The 20,564-nt window shown below is 40.7% G+C and overlaps 1 pseudogene; it reads left to right on the forward strand.

Moving 5' to 3' along the window:
* Nucleotides 1-17,888: 17,888 nt before the first annotated feature.
* On the forward strand, nt 17,889-18,114 carry LOC119055386 (uncharacterized; annotated as a pseudogene).
* The last annotated feature ends 2,450 nt before the right edge of the window (nt 18,115-20,564 follow it).

Consider the following 20,564-nt stretch of genomic DNA (forward strand, 5'->3'; position numbering starts at 1 on the left):
GGTCAGGAAAATGGGAGATGGACTCAGGAAGGGTTAAGTGCTGAGGTGTGCTGAAATGAGGGGTAACCTAAGTGTGGGGACTTTTTGCAGAGACTGAAATAAGACTAAAGACATAAGGAGATTGATCTTAATGGTGGAAGGGCAGACAGTGGGGGTGTGACAGGGAGGGGTATCTTGCAGAAACACACAGATCTCTAAGGTCCCCTCTTCTCTGCTGCAGTTGGAAGTGAGGAAGCTGGGGAGAGGCACTCCTACTCCATTCAAATTCACAGGGCTTTGGGGAATTCTCTTGGCCATTACTGGAGGAGTCAGAGAACCCAGGGAGAGAGATAAGCTTATCTGATGTACCGAGAATTCTGAAGAAAAAACTCAGTAACTAGTATGGTGCTAGTCTTCTCAAAGCAACTGGTGAAGACACCTATTAACTTATTTACTATTATTAATAACTTTAACAATGTCTGAGACTTATGCCTCAATTATGTTTTCTAGACTAGGATGAATTAAATAATCTGGGACTTCTCTACTCTATTATATATATATATATATATATATATATATATATATATATAATGGAAAATAACCCCCAACTGCTGAAAAATACAAAAAGTGTCTAAAAATTAAAAATACTGCAAAACAACACTGTGAGGTCCCAGAATTATTAATAATTTTTTCTTTTTTAAAATACATTTTATTGATTATGCCATTACAGTTGTCCCATTTCCTCCCCTTCATTCCCCTCCACCCTGCACACCCCTCCCCCACCATTCCCCCCTTTAGTTTATGACCATGTTCTCAAGTTCTTTAGATTCTATATTTCCCATACTATTCTTGCCCTCCCCCCTATCTATTTTCTATCTACGGTCTATGCTACTTATTTTCTGTACCTTCTCCCCCCTTCTCCTCCTCCCACTCCCCTGTTGCTAACCCTCCATGTGATCTTCATTTCTATGGTTCTGCTCCTGATCTAGCTGTCCTCTTAGTTTGATTTTGTTTTAGGTGTGGTTGTTAATAACTGTGAGTTTGCTGTCCTTTCACTGTTCATATTTTTTATCTTCTTTTTCGTAGGTAAGTCCCTTTAACATTAAATCAAATGAGGGCTTGGTGATGATGAACTCCTTGAATTTGATCTTATCTGAGAAGCACTTTATCTGGTCTTCCATTCTAAATGAAAGCTTTGCTGGATAGATCAATCTTGGATGTAGGTCCTTGCCTTTCATGACTTGGAATAGTTCTTTCCAGCCCCTTCTTGCCTATAAGGTCTCTTTTGAGAAATCAGCTGACAGTCTGATGGGAACTCCTTTGTAGGTGACTGTCCCCTTATCTCTTGCTGCTTCTAGGATTCTCTCCTTCATTTTAATCTTGGCTAATGTAATTATGATGTGCCTTGGTGTGTTCCTTCTTGGGTCCAACTTCTTTGGGACTCTCTGAGCTTCCTGGATTTCCTTGAAGTCTATTTCCTTTGCCAGAACGGGGAAGTTCTCCTTTATTATTTGTTCAAATACGTTTCCATTCATGGTTGTTCCTCTTCCCCTTCTGATACCCCTATAATTCGGATGTTGGAGCGTTTAAAGATGTCCTGAAGGTTCCTAAGCCTCTCCTCATTTTTTTTGAATTCTTGTTTCTTCATCCTTTTCTGTTTGGTCATTTTTTCCCTCCTTCTGGTCCACTCCTTTGATTTGAGTCCCAGTTTCCTTTCCACTACTATTGGTTTCCTGTGTATTTCCCTTCATTTCAATTAGTTTAGCTTCCATATGTTCCTCTAATTTGTGACTAAAATTAACCAGTTCCGTGAGCATCCTTATCACCAGTGTTTTGAACTGTGCATCTGAAAGTTTGGCTATTTCTTCATCACTTAGATTTATGGGCTCTGGGGCTCTGACTTGTTCTTGAGCCATGTTTTGATCTGTTCCTGCCTGTTACATATGAGGAGCGGAGCCTTAGTTCTTCACCAGGGCGGGGCCACCCAGGTCGCTGGTTTGTGATGCTGTATGTCGGGGCAGGGTCAGAGAGGGACAATGGCGATTCCCTCTGCCACTTCCCTCCGCTGGGGCCTTCCCAATCTGTCTCACTGCTAGCTCCTTCACTGGTTTATCTGCATGCCAGTGTGTGACCGTGGTCAGCCTTCAGTGGGTCCACTGCCTTGCGCCCTCAGTGGGTCTGCCCGCTTCTCCACACCTGGGGTCTGCCCACGGCTGCTGGCGTACCTGGGTCACATGCCCAGGTCGGTCCGGTGGATTCTTCCTGTCTGACCCCGCTCTGCTGCTGGCTCTGCCGCTCTGCTGCTGGCTCTTCCCCTCTTACCAGTTTGGCTGAAGGGTTCGTTGTTGTCAGACTTCTGTGTAGTTCAACTTTCTGTGGTTTGGCTGCATTTTTGTTGCTAAAACTTTGTTGTTTTTAAACTTGGTTGTGTGAGAAGCTGCAGTGCTTCCACCTATGCCTCCATCTTGGTGGAAGTTTAGAATTATTAATTCTTGAAAAAATAATTTATTAGGTATACAATTTCTGGAACAGATAGACATTTTAACCAACCTGAGTTGACCAACCTGCATTCTATGAGCTTGCTTGGGGTCAAGTACCTTCCACCATGTAAATTAGTATTGTCAATTGTCAGAACTTGGACTAGGTCCAAGTGCTTCAATGCTCTTATGTGAAAGATGGTTTCAGGAAAAAAGCATCAGAGAGAACAGAGATAAAAAGCTCAAGTAATGTTTTGCTTGTCCAGAAGGCTCAGACTCTAGTTTCTCTTTAGCCTGTCCACATCTGTGGATCATTGTTGACTTTTTGGCCAAAGGATGATTTCAGACACCCAGAAAAACACACACACGTACATGCCTAATACTTGATTCATTATCTATAATTACGCAAATAATTATTCACTTTCCCAATACCAGAAAAAAAAACAACTTTATCTCACCTAATTAGCACTAAATAGAAGAAACCAAAATTAGCAATTCTTGGTCAATTATGAGCTTTTATTTATACTATCACTTGGAGACTATCTTATTAGAATTTTACATTAAAATTCTACAATAACACCTTTATATTCAAGCTACTGTCATTCACAAGTCTCGTTTAATTTATTTTAAAATTTTCTCAGTTAGTTTACAAGATAAGGACAGACTATAAAAAAATAAAATGTTGCCCTGGCTGGTGTAGCTCAGTGGATTGACCGCAGGCCTGTGAGCCAAAGGATTGCGGTTCCATTCCCAGTCAGGGCACATGCCTGGGTTGCAGGCCAGTTCTCAGCAGGGGACGCACAAGAGGCAACCATACATTGATATGTCTCTCCTTCCCTTCCCCTCTAAAGATAAATAAATAAAATATTAAAAAAATAAAATAAAATGTTGACTTCTGAGCGCAGTGGCAGTGTAGGTAGATACACTGTGTTTCCTCGAACAACCAACAGAAGGACAACAACAAATTTAAAAACAACAACAAAAAACAGACCTGACAGAAAATTGAACTGTATGGAAGTTTGACAACCAAGGAGTTAAAGAAGAAACATTCATCCAGAATGGGCAGGAGGGGCGGAGATGGGAAGCCAGGCAGAGAGGACTCGAGGCAAGGTGATTCCTGGCGGACGGGCGAGGTGGTAGCTGGTGACTCCTTGGTCCCACTTTTGCATGCGGATAAACTGGGAGGAACAACTGGGGACTGAGACAGACCATGCAACCCAGGGTTCCAGTGAGGGGAAATAAAGCCTCAAAAACCTCGGACCAAAAAAACCTGTAGGGGTTGAGGCATTAGGAGAAACTCCTAGCCTCACAGGAGTGTTTGTTGGAGACAGGGTCCTAGAATGTACACAAAACCGCCCCCCTCCCCAGGAATCATCACCAGAAGGGCCCAATTCACGTGTGGGTGGCCTGGGAGGTGACCAGAAGCCAGCAGAGAGCTGAGGAAGCAGCATTGTGCCCTCTTGGACCCTTCGCCCACATACAGTGCCACAATACAGCAAGGTGGGTTGCCCCTCTTTGGCAAATACCTAAGGTTCCAACCCTTAGTACATAACAGGCATGCCAAGACAAAAAAATTTGGCCCAAATGAAAGAACAGATCAAAGCTCCAGAAAAAAATACAACTAAACAATAAAGAGATAGCCAACCTATCAGATACACAGTTCAAAATATTAGTAATCAGGATGCTCAAAGAGATGGTTGAGTATGGTCACAAAATAGAGAAAAAAGTGAAGGCTAAGAGAAGTGAAATAAAAGAAAATGTACAGGAACCAACAGTGGTGGCAAGGAAATCGGGACTCAAATCAATGATTTGGAGCAGAAGGAAGAAATAAACATTCAACCAGAACAGAATGAAGAAACAAAAATTCAAAAAAATGAGGAGAGGCTTAGGAACCTCCAGGACAACTTTAAACATTCCAACATCTGAATTGTAGGGGTGCTAGAAGGAGAAGAGGAAGAGCAAGAAATTGAACACTTATTTGAATGAATAATGAAGGAGAACTTCCCTAATCTGGTGAAGGAAATAGACTTCCAGGAAGTCCAAGAAGCTCAGAGAGTCCCCAAAAAGTTGGACCCAAGGAAGCACACACCAAGACACGTCATAATTACATTACCCAAGATGAAAGATAAGGAGACAATCTTAAAAGCAGTAAGAGAAAAGGAGACAGTCACCTACAAAGGAGTTCCCATAAGACTATCCTCTGATTTCTCAGTAGAAACCTTGCAGGCAAGAAGGGCCTAGAAAGAAGTATTGAGAGTCATGAAAAGCAAGGACCTACTTTTAGAGAGAGAGGAAGGGAGAGAGAAAGAGAAACATCAATGTGCAGTTGTCTCTTGTGTGCCCCCAGCTTGGGACCTGGCCTGCAACTCAGGCATATGCCCTGACTAGGAATTGAACGGCAAACCTTCAAGTTTGTAGGCCAGCACTAAATCCACTGAGCCATACCAGCCAGGGCTCTGTTGGGGCTTTTAAGATTCCCTTTTTATCTTTAATCTTTGGCATTTTAATTATGATGTGTCTTAGCGTGGCCCTCTTTGGGTCCAACTTGTTTGGGATTCTCTGTGCTTCTTGGACTTGTATGTCTATTTTCTTCGCCAAATTAGGGAAGTTTTCTTTCATTATTTTTTCAAATAAATTTTTAATTTCTTGCTCTTCCTCTTCTCCTTATGGCACCCGTGTGATTCATGTTTTGATACACTTAAAGTTGCTCCAAAGGTTTCTAAGCCTTTTCTCACTTTTGTTGTTGTTGTTGTTTGTTTATTTCTTTTGAATTCTTTTTCTTCATTCTGTTCTGGTTGAATGTTCATTTCTTTTGTTCTAAATAATTGATTTGATCTCAGCTTCCTTCCCTGCACTGTTGGTTCCCTGTATATTTTTCTTTGTTTCACTTAGTGTAACCTTCATTTCCTCTTTTATTTTGTGACGGTATTCAATGATTTTCCCCGAGCATCCTGATCAATAGTGTTTTGAACGCTGCATCTGATAGGCTGGCTATTTCCATTAAATTTAGCTTTTTTTCTGGATTATTGTTCTGTTCTTCTTTTTGGCCCATATTTCTTTGGGCCAAAGAAATATGGCAGCCTCCCTGTGTTTGTTTCTGTGTATTAGATACAGCTGCTTTTTCTCCCTGTCCTAGTAGCATGGCCTATGTAGAAAAAGCACCTGTAAATTGTGTAGGCTGGAGCCTTAGGTAATTGCCAGAGCAGAGCAGCCTGCTTCCCCACTCTGTGGCTCTGTGTGGGGGAGGGCTCAGAGAGGGGCAGTGCTGTTGCCTGGCTTCTAGAGGCTTGTCTGGCTTTTGCCCTGTTTCTAGTCACTTCAGTCTCTTCCTATATGCAATTGGTGTCTTTCCCATTGCTGCCCTGGGGTTTGTGTATATTCTAAGACTTTTCAGTCCCTTTAGTAGCAAAATTCTGGCCATTTCTTCTGCCACCCCAACACCCACTGTTTTTGCAGCTGGAGGTAATGGTGGTTTATCTTCTTGGTGCTGGAACCCTGGGCCACTGCCACCTCTCCTTCCTTTCTCCCCAACTCCACCCTTCCTACCCATCTGGATGAGTGTGGCTTCTTTAAGTCTTTGGTTGTCAGACTTCTATGTAGCTTGATTTTCTGACAGTTCTGGGTGTTACTTGTTTTTGAGATCTGGTTGTAATCCTTTCTATGGTTGTGCGAGGAGGCAAAGTGTGTCTGCCTACATCTTCATCTTGACCAGACGTCAGTGAAATGGTTTTGCACCATCGGGTGATCTGGTGTCTCAGCTTCACCACAGCGAAGTTGTCCTTGCCCAGCGTGCCCTCCATGTCATAGAACCTCACCTGGACCAACCAGCTCTGCAAGTGCCTTGGGCCATCTCACCTGACCATGCTGGGCCCCACTGCTAGACTCTGTGGACTGCAGCACAGACGGGCAGCGTGGTTGAGCTCCAGCGACAACCGCTGGCCTAGCTCCTCCACTCTGTCCAGCCAGACCCACAGGGCCCAGCTAGGTGTGCCCACTGTTGATTCTTGTATGTGCCCTGACCAGGTATTGAACCTGCAACCTTGGCATATTGGGACAATACTCTAACCAACTGAGCTATTTAGTCCAGGAGTTTTTGGGTTTTTAAAAACTTTTTATTATAGAAAATTTCACAAGAGTTGAAAAAATGGCACATGAAATTCCCATTTGTCTACTGTATTAGATAATTATTGCTGCCGTAACAAGTTACCATAAATTTAGTGGCTTAAACCAATACGAATTTATTCTTTTACACTTCTGGAGATTAGAAGCCTAATCTCAGGGTATTGGTAGGGCTGCATTTCTTCTGAAGGTTGCAGGAAAGAATCTGTTCCTTGCTTTCTCCATCTTCTGGCTGTCTTCATTCCTTGGCTGGTGACTCCTTTTTCCAAATTAGTAGCACAGCGCCTTTTTTGTTTGACTCTGCTCCCAGTGTGATAAGATCTTTTTTTTAAAAAATATTTATTTATTTATTTTAGAGAGAGTGGAAGGGAGGAAGAGAGGGAGAGAATCATCAGTGTGCGATGGAGTTGTCTCTTGCATGTCCCCCAACTGGGGACCTGGCCCACAACCTAGGCATGTGCCCTTACTGGGAATTAAACTGGCAACTTTTTGGTTTGTAGGATAATGTTCAACCCACTGAGTCATACCAGTCAGGGTATATATATCTCTCTCTCTCTCTCCCTCTATTTTTTTTTTACTTTGTCCCTCTTATCTCCCTTTTTTTAATAGATTTTATTTATTTATCTTTAGAGGGGAAGGGAAGGAGAGAGGGAGAGAAACATCAATGTATGGTTGCCTCTCATTTGTACCCTGCTGGGAACTGGCCCACAACCCAGGCATGTACCATGACTGGGAATTGAACCACGATCCTCTGGTTCACAGGCCCATGCTGAATCCACTGAGCTACACTAAGCCAGGGCCTTATCTCCCTTTCATAAGAACTTTTGTGATTATATGGAACCCACCTGGGAAAATCCAGAATAATCTTCCCATGTCAAGATCCTTAACTTAATCACACCTGCAAAATCCTTTTTTGCCATGTACGTTAACATAGTCACAGGTTCTAGAGATTAGTACAAGGCCATCTTTGCAGGTGGTGAGGCATTAGCTTGTCTTCATCCATACTAGCAACTCATAGTCACTCTTGTTCCATGTATATTCTAACTGGTTTCAACCTATTACTTTGAAGCAATTCTCAGGTAGCCTATCATTTCATCCATAAACATCTGAACATGTATCTCTAAAAGGTGAAAAAGAGCTCATTTTAAAAACATGACTACATACCATTATCACACCTAAAAACTCAACATGTCAATGTCATTGTTCAGTGTCTGTTTTTTCCTGGTTCTCACATAATAATTTTTACAGTTGAATTGGGATCACTTGGTCAATACCACGCATATGCTTGTTGTATCCCTTAAGTCTCTTTAACTTATCAATTTCTCCAATGAGCACTGACATATCCCATACTGCTTCCCCTTCTATGAAGGGCTTACTGTCTCAGCTGCTGTCAACAGGCAACATTCAGCCATCAGTTCCCTCAGGGGTGGTCTCAGCTGCAGAGAGCCTTCTCACCCAATGCCACACCTCTTCTGGAAGGCCCATCTCTGACAACTTCTGTCGACAAAAAGTAATGAAGGCCTGGCTGTCTCAACCAAACTTTGTCTTAGAGTCAGCTTCCTGAGAAATCCATCCTGTGACAGTTCTTACCAGGAGGGTTTCCATAAAGGAACAGTTATAATATGAAATTTTGAAACTGAATCACTTCTTACTTGTGATAAGGACATATCACAGGTTGTTAAAACTTTCTTCAGGGGTGAATTGTTTGATATTTGGTGGAAGGGAATTAATTATCTGGTGAGATATATGAGGCATTGAAGCATATAAGCTAACAATATGGGAGGTAACTATAGTAACTTCAATCCTGTTAGGACAATGATATTAGTTATCACTGAGAACTAGAAAAAAATATTGACAAGCTGAGAGTATTAATCACTAGTTGGAAACTAAGTGTGAAATCCAGGTCTTCCTGATAGCTTACAAAGACGCTTTCATCTCCTACAATGGGAGGATAAAGAAAGCCAAGGGCCAGGACCAAGACTTAACAATTAGAGTAGCCAAGCTCCAAAGAGAGTTAATTGGGGAAAAAAAAATAGGAACCTGACACATGGAGTGAGAACATCTACTTTTATGACCTACAAAATCTTGAATCACTAGATTCCTTGAAACTCCCCAAGCCCAAGAAACCCATACCTGGTAGTTCACACAACATCATATCAAGTTATTAGCCTGTAATGGGGTAAAATTGAGCACAGTGGTAAAGGGCAAATCATAGGCTCTCAAAGTGTACATCTGCCCTGGCCAAGAGAATAAATATTATATTGTGAGGGAGATGGTGGGAATTAGGGCTATTCTTAAAGATTTTAGATTTCAAGGGCAGTAATTCTCATCACATCTCCATTTAATTTACCAGTCTTGCCCCTGAATACTCCAGATGGATTTGGGAGTGTAGGGAACCACTTCAAAAGGCATGGAAATGTAGCTCAGCACCCACATGGAAAACCACTGGGGACCAAGTTGGCATGCAGGACCACGCCCATGAAGAAGTTCTCCCATGGGAATACAGGACTGCATTATACCTAGGCTGCTTCATGACTTGCTCTTGCTAAAACTCCCCCACTCTGAGTTCCGGTGATGAGCACTTGCTGCATATCTTGAAAGTAACTTCCTGAAGTCTGTGCTAATTCTCCCAAGGACTGAAGTGTAACCAGACCTGTTACTCTTATCGTTCCCTCGCATATTCAACAATTTTTCCTTGTTAAACTGTAAGAAGTAATCAGTAACATCCCTTCCATTGCTATCTGTAAAAAGTAATTTCCTAAAGCAAATCTAAGTATAATGAACGAAAACTTTCTTTGATGTATGCTATTTGAAAGCCAATAAAAGCCTGGCAAGGCAAGGGTCAGTGTGCTCTCCCCTTGAGAGAGTAGCCATGCCATCCCTTTTCCTCCACAGGACTTGGTAGTCCATGTGAATTTATCTCGTCTCATCCATAACACCTCAGACACTGCCTGTGTCATGGGAGAATGACAGTAGACTTCCAAACTCAACCAGTTGCAACACCAATAGTACCAACTGGAGCAATGTCCCAGATGGGCTATCTGCTAGAGTAGATGCACAGAGACCTAGATACATGTTATATGGATTTTGATTTTGTGAATGCCTTCTTTCCTATCTACATCAGAACAGAGAATCAAAAGTTTGCACATGGTATAGAAAACAGTAAAACTTACACTTTTGTTCTAGGGCTGTATTAATGCTCCTGTCCTTTGTCATACTGTAGTCCAAAGATGTGTGGACTATCTTAATATCCAGCAAAACATCATTTGGTTAATTGATAAATGACATCATCTATAATAAATGACTGGCTATTATGCTGGAAGCCTTTATAAGACAGATGTACTTCAGAGGTGGGAAACAGATCCTATGAAGACTTGGGCACCTTCTACAAGAGTAGAATTTTTTAAAGGGTCAAGTGATTGGATTCATGTTGAGACATTGCATCTTACCATGCAGAAGGAAGAGCAAATACTGGAAGGCCTCTCAGGTTCTGAAGACAACTTAAGTTTGCACTGGATAATACTCCTCTGACCCATATACCAGATTCCCATAAATGGAAGTTATCCAGATTGTGGTGCAAGTGGCCTTACTGCTTGGACTGAAAATCAGTAGACTCTATACTCTTAGACATATTAGTAGTGGAAAAGACATACTATGGAGTTTACAGCAAGACCCAATCACAAACAACCCCTAGCATTCTGAATCAAAGTTGTTCCATCTATAGCAGGGAATTTTATGCCTTTTAGAAAACAATTTCCGGCATGATACTTGGCACTGGTAGAGGTGAAGAGCCTGACTATGAAGTACCGAATGACCATGTGTTGTAGCTACAACTGCTCTTCACAAATTGGTTTCCATTAGAGCCGCCAAATACAGCAGCACTTGCACAAGATAGAGTGATGCATCCAGTACTGAACACAAGAGAGACCAGGAGCAGAAGGAAGCTTAGTAGGCAGGATGTTTGGAATCCTGTCATCTAATGCTATTACACCAGTACCTCTTCCTTTGCTCACATCTGTGTCACACTTTCCATAAGTCACACATATGAATGAGGAAGAAGGAAAAAGAAAACATGCCAGGCTTGATTCATGAGGGATTGGTTCAGTGTGGGTGTGTGCAGGCCAGAAATGAACAGCAGTTGCACCAAAGCCTTGAAAGACAGTGGTTAGGGAAAACTCCCTTATAGACAGAGTGGTGCACTTTGACAAAGGTGCTCTCTTTGACCAAACTTAAGTCAGGTTTCTTTGAACGTGAGTAGGCCTCATCCTTGGGCATGTCTCAGAGCCCAGTTTTAGTAAGAACCCTGCTAAGTGAGTTTGGCCCAGATCTCTAACCCTTGATATCTGATTAAATTACTCATTCCTTATCATCTCCCAGGTAATATCTACGTTCAGAAGAATCCTGTTAGGCCTATTTAGCCAGAATCCCCTGATATTTCTTAGTTATTTTCCATCCACTGGTCCCACCCTGCTGCTTGTGTATAAATTCCCATTTTCCTTGTTGAATTTGGAATTAAACCCAGTTCTTTTTTGTCTTTTATTGAATTTATTGGGGTATTGGTTAATACAGTTATGTAGGTATCAAGTGTACAGTTCTATGATGTATCATTTGTAGATGGTAGTGTGTGTCCACCACTGTGGCGGCAACTTTGCCCTCAAGTCCCCCTGTCCACCATGGATGAAAGTAAACACTACCAACACATGATCTCCTTGGAGAGGAGAGGTGGCCAGTTTCTCGGAGGAAAAAGGCCAGGAGCCCCTTCCTCCAGGGGCTTTTACTGAGTTGTAATACAGGGCAGCAAGTATCAAACAGTAGATAACATTTCAAAGAAACCTGAGGGCTTAGTCTGAGTCAGTGTTTGTCAGGAAAGGGGGTCTGCAGAAACTTTGGGAGACATACTCATTTCCTGCTCGGACCTATAACATATGAATGAAGGCACTCTTACCAGGTTTCACAGGATTTTTAGGGATTCTTTCTTATGCTAGATTTCCCCCAATACTGCTCTAGCAAGGCAAGGAGCTGCACCCCTCCCCACCAGGTTATCAGGCTTAAGTGCTTAGAGCCAGGAAGCGCTTCTCCCAGAGGACATGGGGACTCAGGCTATGTCACATATAGCTGGGGGTCAAGGGTCCATTGCTCCCTTTATTGCAGCCCCCCAAGTCCTCCCATGATGACCTCCCAAGTGATAGAGTCTGGCTTAGGTTGCCCCTCGCTGTGAGGAGTCTTACCCATCATTGACTTCCGACCATGCTTTGGGGGCAGGGAGGAAACTGAGGCAGCATTTGCTACCAGAGACGAGCTTTGTCTCCTGTGGCTCACATTCCAGAGGTCGCTCACTCATTCTTAGCCATGGGGGGGGGAGTAGTTACAATTCCTGAAACCAAGCAGAGGGGTCCCCAACACACCATCCCAAGTTTAAACCCAGTTCTATACGGAGGATTCTTTTCCTCTAGTGTGTGGTTGCTCAGTAAAATCTGTTTTTACTGTTTTAATTGCTGTTCAGTACTTGTTTTTCTCTGACAAAATGGTTGTTCTACACTTCATGTAGAATGATAAATGGAATGAAGTTAGAATATACAGACCCTTGTGCAGTATAGAATACCTTAGCTATTCATTAAGGGTATGAAAATAAGATGATTTAGGACAAAGAAGTCTGGGTAGAGGTACAGGATGAACAGATGGGGTGGGGCACAAAATACAAAGGTCTTTTCATTATGTTAATGTTGACAAGAGCAGCTATCTCAGAAGAGGCACTAAACCAAATAGAGGAAATTACTCTACCAATTGGTATCAACCAATCTTTGCCATTGGTTGCCCAGTTCTGGCATGAAAGACATATGAGCAAAGTGGCCCTGGTGGCAGGAGTGGAGGCTGTGTTTAGACCCAACAGCATGGGCTACCCCTTATTAAGGATGAATGTCCATCATTGAAAGTTTAATCTACCAGCAGAAGAGACCAACATGGAGTCATTGATAATTGGCACCTTTGTGGCAAGTTGACAGTGTTGGAAAAGTCAACTGTAAATTCTAGCAGGAATAGACACATATATTGGTATAGGTTTGCCTTTCTTGCAGTGACTCAGCCTAACATGCCATATATTAATTACCACATAGACTAGGGACCCACTTTATATCGAAAGGTGTGTAGGAGAGAGCCGATGATGATGCATTGCACCACCCAGAAGCTGCTGACCTAACAGAACACTGGAATGACCTGTTAAAAGGAGAGTGTGAGGGAGCATTTGAGACCTGGCTGCCCAGCATGTCATCAATTTGGCTCAGATAAACTCTTATGAAAATTCTCTACAGGTTTAGATGTTTCTTATGTGGACAACCTCTAGGTCTTTTCACTGCAGTCTCCTCTGCTGGGAAACTCTCCCATGTCTGCCTCATTTCTTTTAGTTGTCCAGTCATTCCTTACTGTCTGGTTGAAGAAACCTTCTCTGACTATGAAACCTGCTTTAGGTTTCTTCTTTTGTCCATCACATTACTGTGTCCTAAGCTCTCATTTTTGTTATAGTTAAATGGCTTTTCTGCTCTTTAAGACAACTTCCTTGGGTGAGTCTTCTGCCTTTTCATTGTTGACACTTCTCATCTTAACACAGTGCCTGACATAGCATAAATATTTTAGGAAAAAGTTATTGGTAATCTAAACTATACCTAACTTTTATTATATCATTAAATGTACTAATAAGTGTACAATATTACTTGTATCACTGAATTTCTTTTTTTACTTTATTTTTTAAATATATTTTATTGATTATGCCATTACAGTTGTCCCATTTCCCCCCTTCATTCCCCTCCACCCTGCACACCCCCTCCCCCACCATTCCCCCCTTTAGTTTAGTTCCATGTGTCACAAGTTCTTTAGATTCTATATTTCCCATACTATTCTTGCCCTCCCTCCTGTATATTTTCTTCCTACCATCTATGCTACTTATTCTCTGTACCTTCTCCCCCCTTCTCCTCCTCCCACTCCCCTGTTGCTAAAAACTCCCTGTGATCTCCATTTCTATGGTTCCACTCCTAATCTAGCTGCCCTCTTAGTTTGCTTTTGTTTTAGGTGTGGTTGTTAATAACTGTGAGTTTGCTGTCCTTTCACTGTTCATCTTTTTTATCTTCTTTTTCATAGGTAAGTCCCTTTAACATTAAATCAAATGAGGGCTTGGTGATGATGAACTCCTTGAACTTGACCTTATCTGAGAAGCACTTTATCTGCCCTTCCATTCTAAATGAAAGCTTTGCTGGATAGAGCAATCTTGGATGTAGGTCTTTGGATTTCATGACTTGGAATAGTTCTTTCCAGCCCCTTCTTGCCTGTAAGGTCTCTTTTGAGAAATCCGCTGACTATCTGATGGGAACTCCTTTGTAGGTGACTGTCCCCTTATCTATTGCTGCTTCTAGGATTCTCTCCTTCATTTTAATCTTGGCTAATATAATTATGATGTGCCTTGGTGTGTTCCTCCTTGGGTCCAACTTCTTTGTGACTCTCTGAGCTTCCTGGATTTCCTTGAAGTCTATTTCCTTTACCAGATTGGGGAAATTCTCCTTTATTATTTGTTCAAATAAGTTTTCCACTAGTTGCTATTCCTCTTCCCTTTCGTACCAAATTATAGGCACCCCTATATTAATTAGGGGTACCAAATTATAGGTACCCCTATATTAATTAGGGGTACCAAATTATAGGTAACCCCATAATTTGGATGTTGGAACATTTAAAGATGTCCTGGAGGTTCCTAAGCCTCTCCTCATTTTTTTTGAATTCTTGTTTCTTCATTGTTTTCTGTTTGGTAATTTTTTTCTTCCTTCTGGTCCACTCCATTGATTTGAGTCCATTGTTAGGAAGTCCATTGATAGGAAGTTTCCTTCCTATCACTATTGGTTTCCTGTGAATTTCCCTTCATTTCACTTAGTGTAGCCTTCATTTGTTCCTCTAATTTGTGACTAAAATCAACCAGTTCTGTGAGCATCCTGATCACCGGTGTTTTGAACTGTGCATCTGATAGCTTGGCTATCTCTTGGTTGCTTACTAGTATTGGCTCTAGGGCTTTGAGTTCTTCGTCTGCTTGAGCCATAATGTTTTGATCTGTTTGCACCTGTTATGTATGAGGGGCAGAGCCTTAGGTGTTCACCAGGGTGGGACAACCCATGTTGCTGGGTTGTGATGCTGTATGTGGGGGTGGGGTCAGAGAGGGGCAGTGGTGTTTTTTTCTGCTTTCCCTTGGATTTCAGTCCCCTCTGCCACTTCCCACAAGCAAACTGGGCCCTTCTGGTGCTGTTCTTGGGTGTGTGGGCTTGCGCACCTTCCAGGACCTTGTGGGTCTCTCCAATGAACTCTCTGTGAACCTGGGAGCCTCTCCTGGCACCTCAACCCCCGAAAGTTTTTCCAATTGGTGCTTTTAGGTTTTAATTCCTGTCGCTGGGGCCCTGGTTTGCGGGGTCTGTCTCACTGCTCCCTCCTATGCCTGGTTTATCCTTTGCATTAAAAATGATAAACCAGTGAGAATGTGTGACCGTGGTGAGCCAGCTGCCTTGGGCCCTCACTGGGTCCACCCATTGCCACCCCCATGCCTGGGATCTGCCAACCGCTGCCTGCATGCCTGGGTGGGTCTGGCCACTTTTTCCTGCCCGACCCTGCTCTGCCAGCTGCTGATTCCGCCCCTCTTACCAGTCTGATTGAATGGTTCGTTGTTTTTGGACTTCCGTACAGTTCAATTTTCTGTCTGTTTTGGTTGTGTTTTTGTTACTATGGTTAAAATGTTTTGCAAATTTAGGTTAAATTTTTTTGAGGAATACTTTTTAAAAGATTTTAGAGAGAGGGTAAAGGAAGAAGAAAGACAGGAAGAGAGACATCAATGTGTGCTTGCCTCTCATGCACCCCCTACTGGGGACCTGGCCCACAACCCAGGCATAAGCCCTGACTGGGAATTGAACCAGCAACTGTTTAGTTCACAGGCCTGTGCTCAATCCACTGAACCACAACAGCCAGGGCTTAGGAATATTTCTTATACAGACTACTTATATGAAGTCTGTCCAGAAAATGTCCAGACATTGTTAATATAATGAGAATGGTTTGTGTGACATCGATGTTAACTGGCAGCCAAGGAGAGTGGACTGGAATGCACATATGTGAACAATGACAACTTCACTGTACTAGTCAGTGGGGGTGGTAGACACCATTAGTGAGCATGTGTACTGTGTGGCCTTTGCATTAAAAATGACTGAGCAAGTAGAGCAACAAATCTGAATCACATTTTGCGTTAACCTTGAACATTCCTCCATGGAAACTATTCAGATGATTCAGAAGGCCACAGTTATGGGCAACTGGTGATTGGCATCTTCATCATAACAAGGTTCCCACTCATGCATCAGGTCTTGTGCAGAGTTTTTTGGCAAAACATCAAATCATCCAAGTGACTCAGCTCCCCTATAGACCAGATTTGGTGCCCTGCAACTTCTGGCTTTTCCCCAAAACTAAAATCACCTTCGAAAGGGAAGAGGTTTCAGATCATTGATGAGATTCAGGAAAATACAAAGGGGCAGCTGACAGCAATTGGGAGGACTGTATGAGGTGCCAAGGTGCCTGTTTTGAAAGAGACTGAGGCATCATCCTATGTACAGTGTTTCTTGTATATTGTATCTTCTTCAATAAACGCTTCTATTTTTATATACATGACTGGATACCTTTTGGACAGACCTTGTGTGTCAACTCAGTTCCTGTGTTTTATGTCTCGTTAAACCAAAGTCAGTGAAGGAAATAAAATAACAGGGATATTTCCTTATTTTATGTGCATATCTATGATTTATAAGTGTACATTAGTAAAGCAATCAATAAATATAGAAATAATTAAAAAAATAAAGTTAGAAGCCCTGGCTGGTGTGGCTCAGTGGTTTGAGCACTGGCCTGTGAACCAAAGGGTTGCTGGTTTTATTCTCAGTTAGGGCACATGCTTGGGTTGTGGACCAGGTCTCCAGTAGAAGGTGTTTGAAAGGCAACCACATACTGATGTTTCTCTTTCTTTGTCCCCCCCTTCCTCTCTCTCTAAAAATAAATAAATAAAATCTTAAAAAAAATAAAGGTAGAGCTGAAATGTATGAGCTTTTATTACCTAATGGGGACACTTTTATTAAAATGATGGTACTGCCTTAAAAACATTATATTAATTGAAGCAAACTAGTTACAAAAGACAGCATATCGTATAACCCCACTTTTATGAAATGTTCAGTATAGGCAAATATAGAGACACAAAGTAGATTAGTGGTTGTTTAGGGCTCGGGGAGGGGTGTTGGAAGTAATAGGGCCTGGATTTCTTTTTGAGGTGACAAAAAAATGTTTCAAAACTAATTGTGATGATTGCATAACTCTGAGTTTATGAAAAAGCATTTAATTGTGCATTTTATGCACAATTCATTCATTGTGCATATTTCATTCATTTTGTTAAATGGAGATGTTTTTGTGGGGTTTTTTAACATTTTTTATTGTTCTTCAAGTACAGTTGTCTTCATTTTCCCTCCACCACTCCCCACCAACCCTAGAGAGTTTTGTGTTTTTTAAAGATTTTATTTATTTATTTTTAGAGAGGGGAAGGGAGGGAGAAGAAGAGGGAGAGAAACATCAATGTATGGCTGCCTCTCACACCCCCTCTACTGGGGACCTGGCCCACAACCCAGGCATGTGCCCTGATTGGGAATCAAACCAGCAACCCTGTGGTTTGCAGGCCAGTGCTCGATCCACTGAGTCACACCAGCCAGGGCTAATTGTGCATTTTAAATGTATAAATTATATGGTATGTGAATTATATGTCAATAAAGCTGTACCAAAAAACTTTTTAAAGAAACAATGATACGAATAACTTTTATATATAATAGACTCACCTGGGCTGGGTCCCTCAGTTGGCTGGAGCATCATCCCATACACCAGAAGGTTGCAGGTTTGATCCCTGGACCAGGTGCCTAAGGAAGGCAACCGATAGATATTTCTATCTCATATAGATGTTTCTCACATTGATGTTTCTCCCCCCTCCCCTTCCTCTCACTCTCAAATCAATAAAAACATATTCTTGTGTGAGGATTAAAAAAACAAAGTATTTTTTATATATAACACTGAGAAGCCCAACCCTTTGACCCACAGCCCTCACCACACCACACACATATATTTACTACTCCAGTGATAACTGTTTCCAGCGCTGCAGTTGAGACGTGATGGCCTACCCTCACTTGAGCACCTACCCATCCGGTCAGATGATGTTGGTCATTGCCAGCTATTCCCAACAGCTGTATTATCTCTCTGTTGTATTAAAACATTCTTCTTTTAATTGCTCCTCAACCTTTTGGCTAAGATCAAATGTAGTATCTGTTCTTATCAGTTTAAAACATTCTTCCTTAACTCTAAGAATGGGACCATTTTGAAGAGTCATGACCATTTACAATCAACCAGTACGACAACCATTATCGAAAGTTAGTGCTTGGTGCCCTGGCTGGTATGGCTCAGTGGACTGAGTGCCAGCCTGCAGACTGAAAGGTTGCTAGTTTGATTCCTGGTCAGGGCACATGCCTGGGTTCTGGGCCAGGTCCCCACTTAGACATGACAGAGGGAACAATCAGTTGCCTCGCCCTGTATTTGAGATGTGCAACTGGTTATATGTGCAGAAATCATGATATTTTGTGTGTGTGATTTAATGTGTCAAGTCAAAATTTAATAAGCTCCTACTGTATGCAAGTCTGAAGCATGGCAATGATGAACCAGCTAGAAAAGAGTCACAAATTCTGAATTATCTGTTAAGGCATAGTACATGACCATGATCCCTTTTCTACCATTCTAATATCCCCAAAGCTCTGAAAACCTAAAATTCTTTTGATAATTCATTTGGCAGCAAAAAAAAAAAAATCTGACCTGAACTCATTAGATTTTGTCTTTTCTACTGTGAACATTCATACATCTTGCTGCACACACACACACACACACACACACATATATATATATATATATATATATTCATATTTGGTTATAGGGTTGTGCCCCACAGTTTATGAGGGTATTATGTAATGCATAAGAAATTTCAGGTGTTTAATGGTTCTTTTGTGCACTTCATTTGTGAACACATACTCATGCATTTAATTGCAGTTAAATAGGATTTAAAAAGCATCATGAAAGATAATATAACAATCCTATGAAAAGCACAGTTCTCATTCTCATTTTTTATTCATTATTTAAAATAAAAGAACACTACAAAATAAAAGTAACAACATACTTAAAAAGTTTATACCATATCTTTCTTCCATTGGCTGTCATTCTTTTAAAAAATGACAAGGTATAATTGTAGCAAAACATGTTTGTTCCATGAAATAGAATGGAAGGTATAAGTTAAAATCATGTATATGGAACCCGAATTTAATAGGACTAATTCAACCTGATAACCATCGATTAGAAGTCACTGAATATCACAATGTTTGAGGTGCTATTTTAAAAAAAGACAAAAAATGTACCCAGAGAGATAACAATAAAGAACACTACTTTTTAAAATCCTAAAGCATTTTCTTTTCATTTGTTCTATACCATGATTACTTGTAGTTAGTGAACTAGATAGTTAATGATTGATAGAGATTGTCACAGCTCATCACTCGTGTCTACTTTCATTGGTTATTAAGATTATAAAGATACTGAGTCATGCAGCAGTACACTCAGGTTTAAAATACTTTCTTAGTTATTTTAAGATCACGTGAAGATTGGTTGCTCAGTAAAGTTTAGTGAAAACATTTGGATTTAGAAAGAAGCAGAGATAGCTATTTATCAGCTACAGAATTTCCAGGAGTTAGCTTCTGGTTGGGAATGTATTCTATATTAAAATATAAAGTATCTAAATTTAAAGCCTTTATAGTCTTTTTTTCCCTTAAAAATAACATGTTTCCTTTGCATTTCCAACTAAATCTCTACAGGCAGTTACTTGAGAACAAATGGGTTAACTTATGAAATGGGCCTTTAGTCTTTCAAATCCTTCTCTCTGTCAGACCTAAGGATATTATTCAAACATAGTGCACTTTCTGAAGTCAGTGGAAGCTTTGTGATTAACTGAACCAGGGGCAATATAAAACCTGATGAAAACACAACATGATTTTATTAATCCATAGGTTCAGTTTTTTTGATGATGTAAAGTTGGATAAGTAGATTGGTGAGGTTATCTTAATAATAAAGATGGCTTTTGTTGCCACACACAAAAAAATCATGGAGTTCTTTGTGGTTTTTTGAAATCTAGAGTAAACTCTCAAGTTTCTAGGCTCAAGAAATCTTGTTTGCTACTATTATGTATATAAAGACCAGATTTAAAATCACTCTAATTACATAATCATTTTGGCTTAAGCTTATTACCATTTAATAAATCATCACATTACCACTTGTACTAAAAGTGTTAATGCAACTCAAAATGATCAATAAAATATATTTAAAAAATGAGCAATTTTGGTCAGGGACAAGTTTATCATACAATTGGATAGTTTTTCATTTATTTTTTTAAAGTGATATTTATTTAAAATATTTAGTAATTAGCTACATCATTCAGTAGTTTAAAAATTTTAATTTAAATGGATTTAAATTTAAACTAAATAGATTTTAAATTAAATAATTTCAATTATATCTGATTCATGTATATCTGACTTCTAATACACATAGTCAAAATGTTTTGCCTGGAACAAATATTTTTGCTATTTTGGCATTATTGCCCATATTCTCTATAATGATATGTAAGAAAATAGGTCAGCTATTTTATATATATGCATATATATCTAGATAAAGATATCTGGCTAAGGTTATACACATGTTTGGCAATGCCGTATAAGAACTCAGATCTTTATGTCATCGTTCATTTTAAAATTGTTTTACCATATATAGCTCCTGTAAAACACCATACTGATTTAGCTCAATTTTAGTATTTTGTGGATTCAGTTAAAATCACATTTCCCCTTTTCTTCAGCACACAAACACATACACACCCAA

The sequence above is a fragment of the Artibeus jamaicensis genome, unplaced genomic scaffold (assembly GCF_021234435.1).
Source record: "Artibeus jamaicensis isolate MK-2021 breed Jamaican fruit bat unplaced genomic scaffold, CSHL_Jam_final contig_585, whole genome shotgun sequence".
NCBI classification, from domain to species: Eukaryota; Metazoa; Chordata; class Mammalia; order Chiroptera; family Phyllostomidae; genus Artibeus; species Artibeus jamaicensis.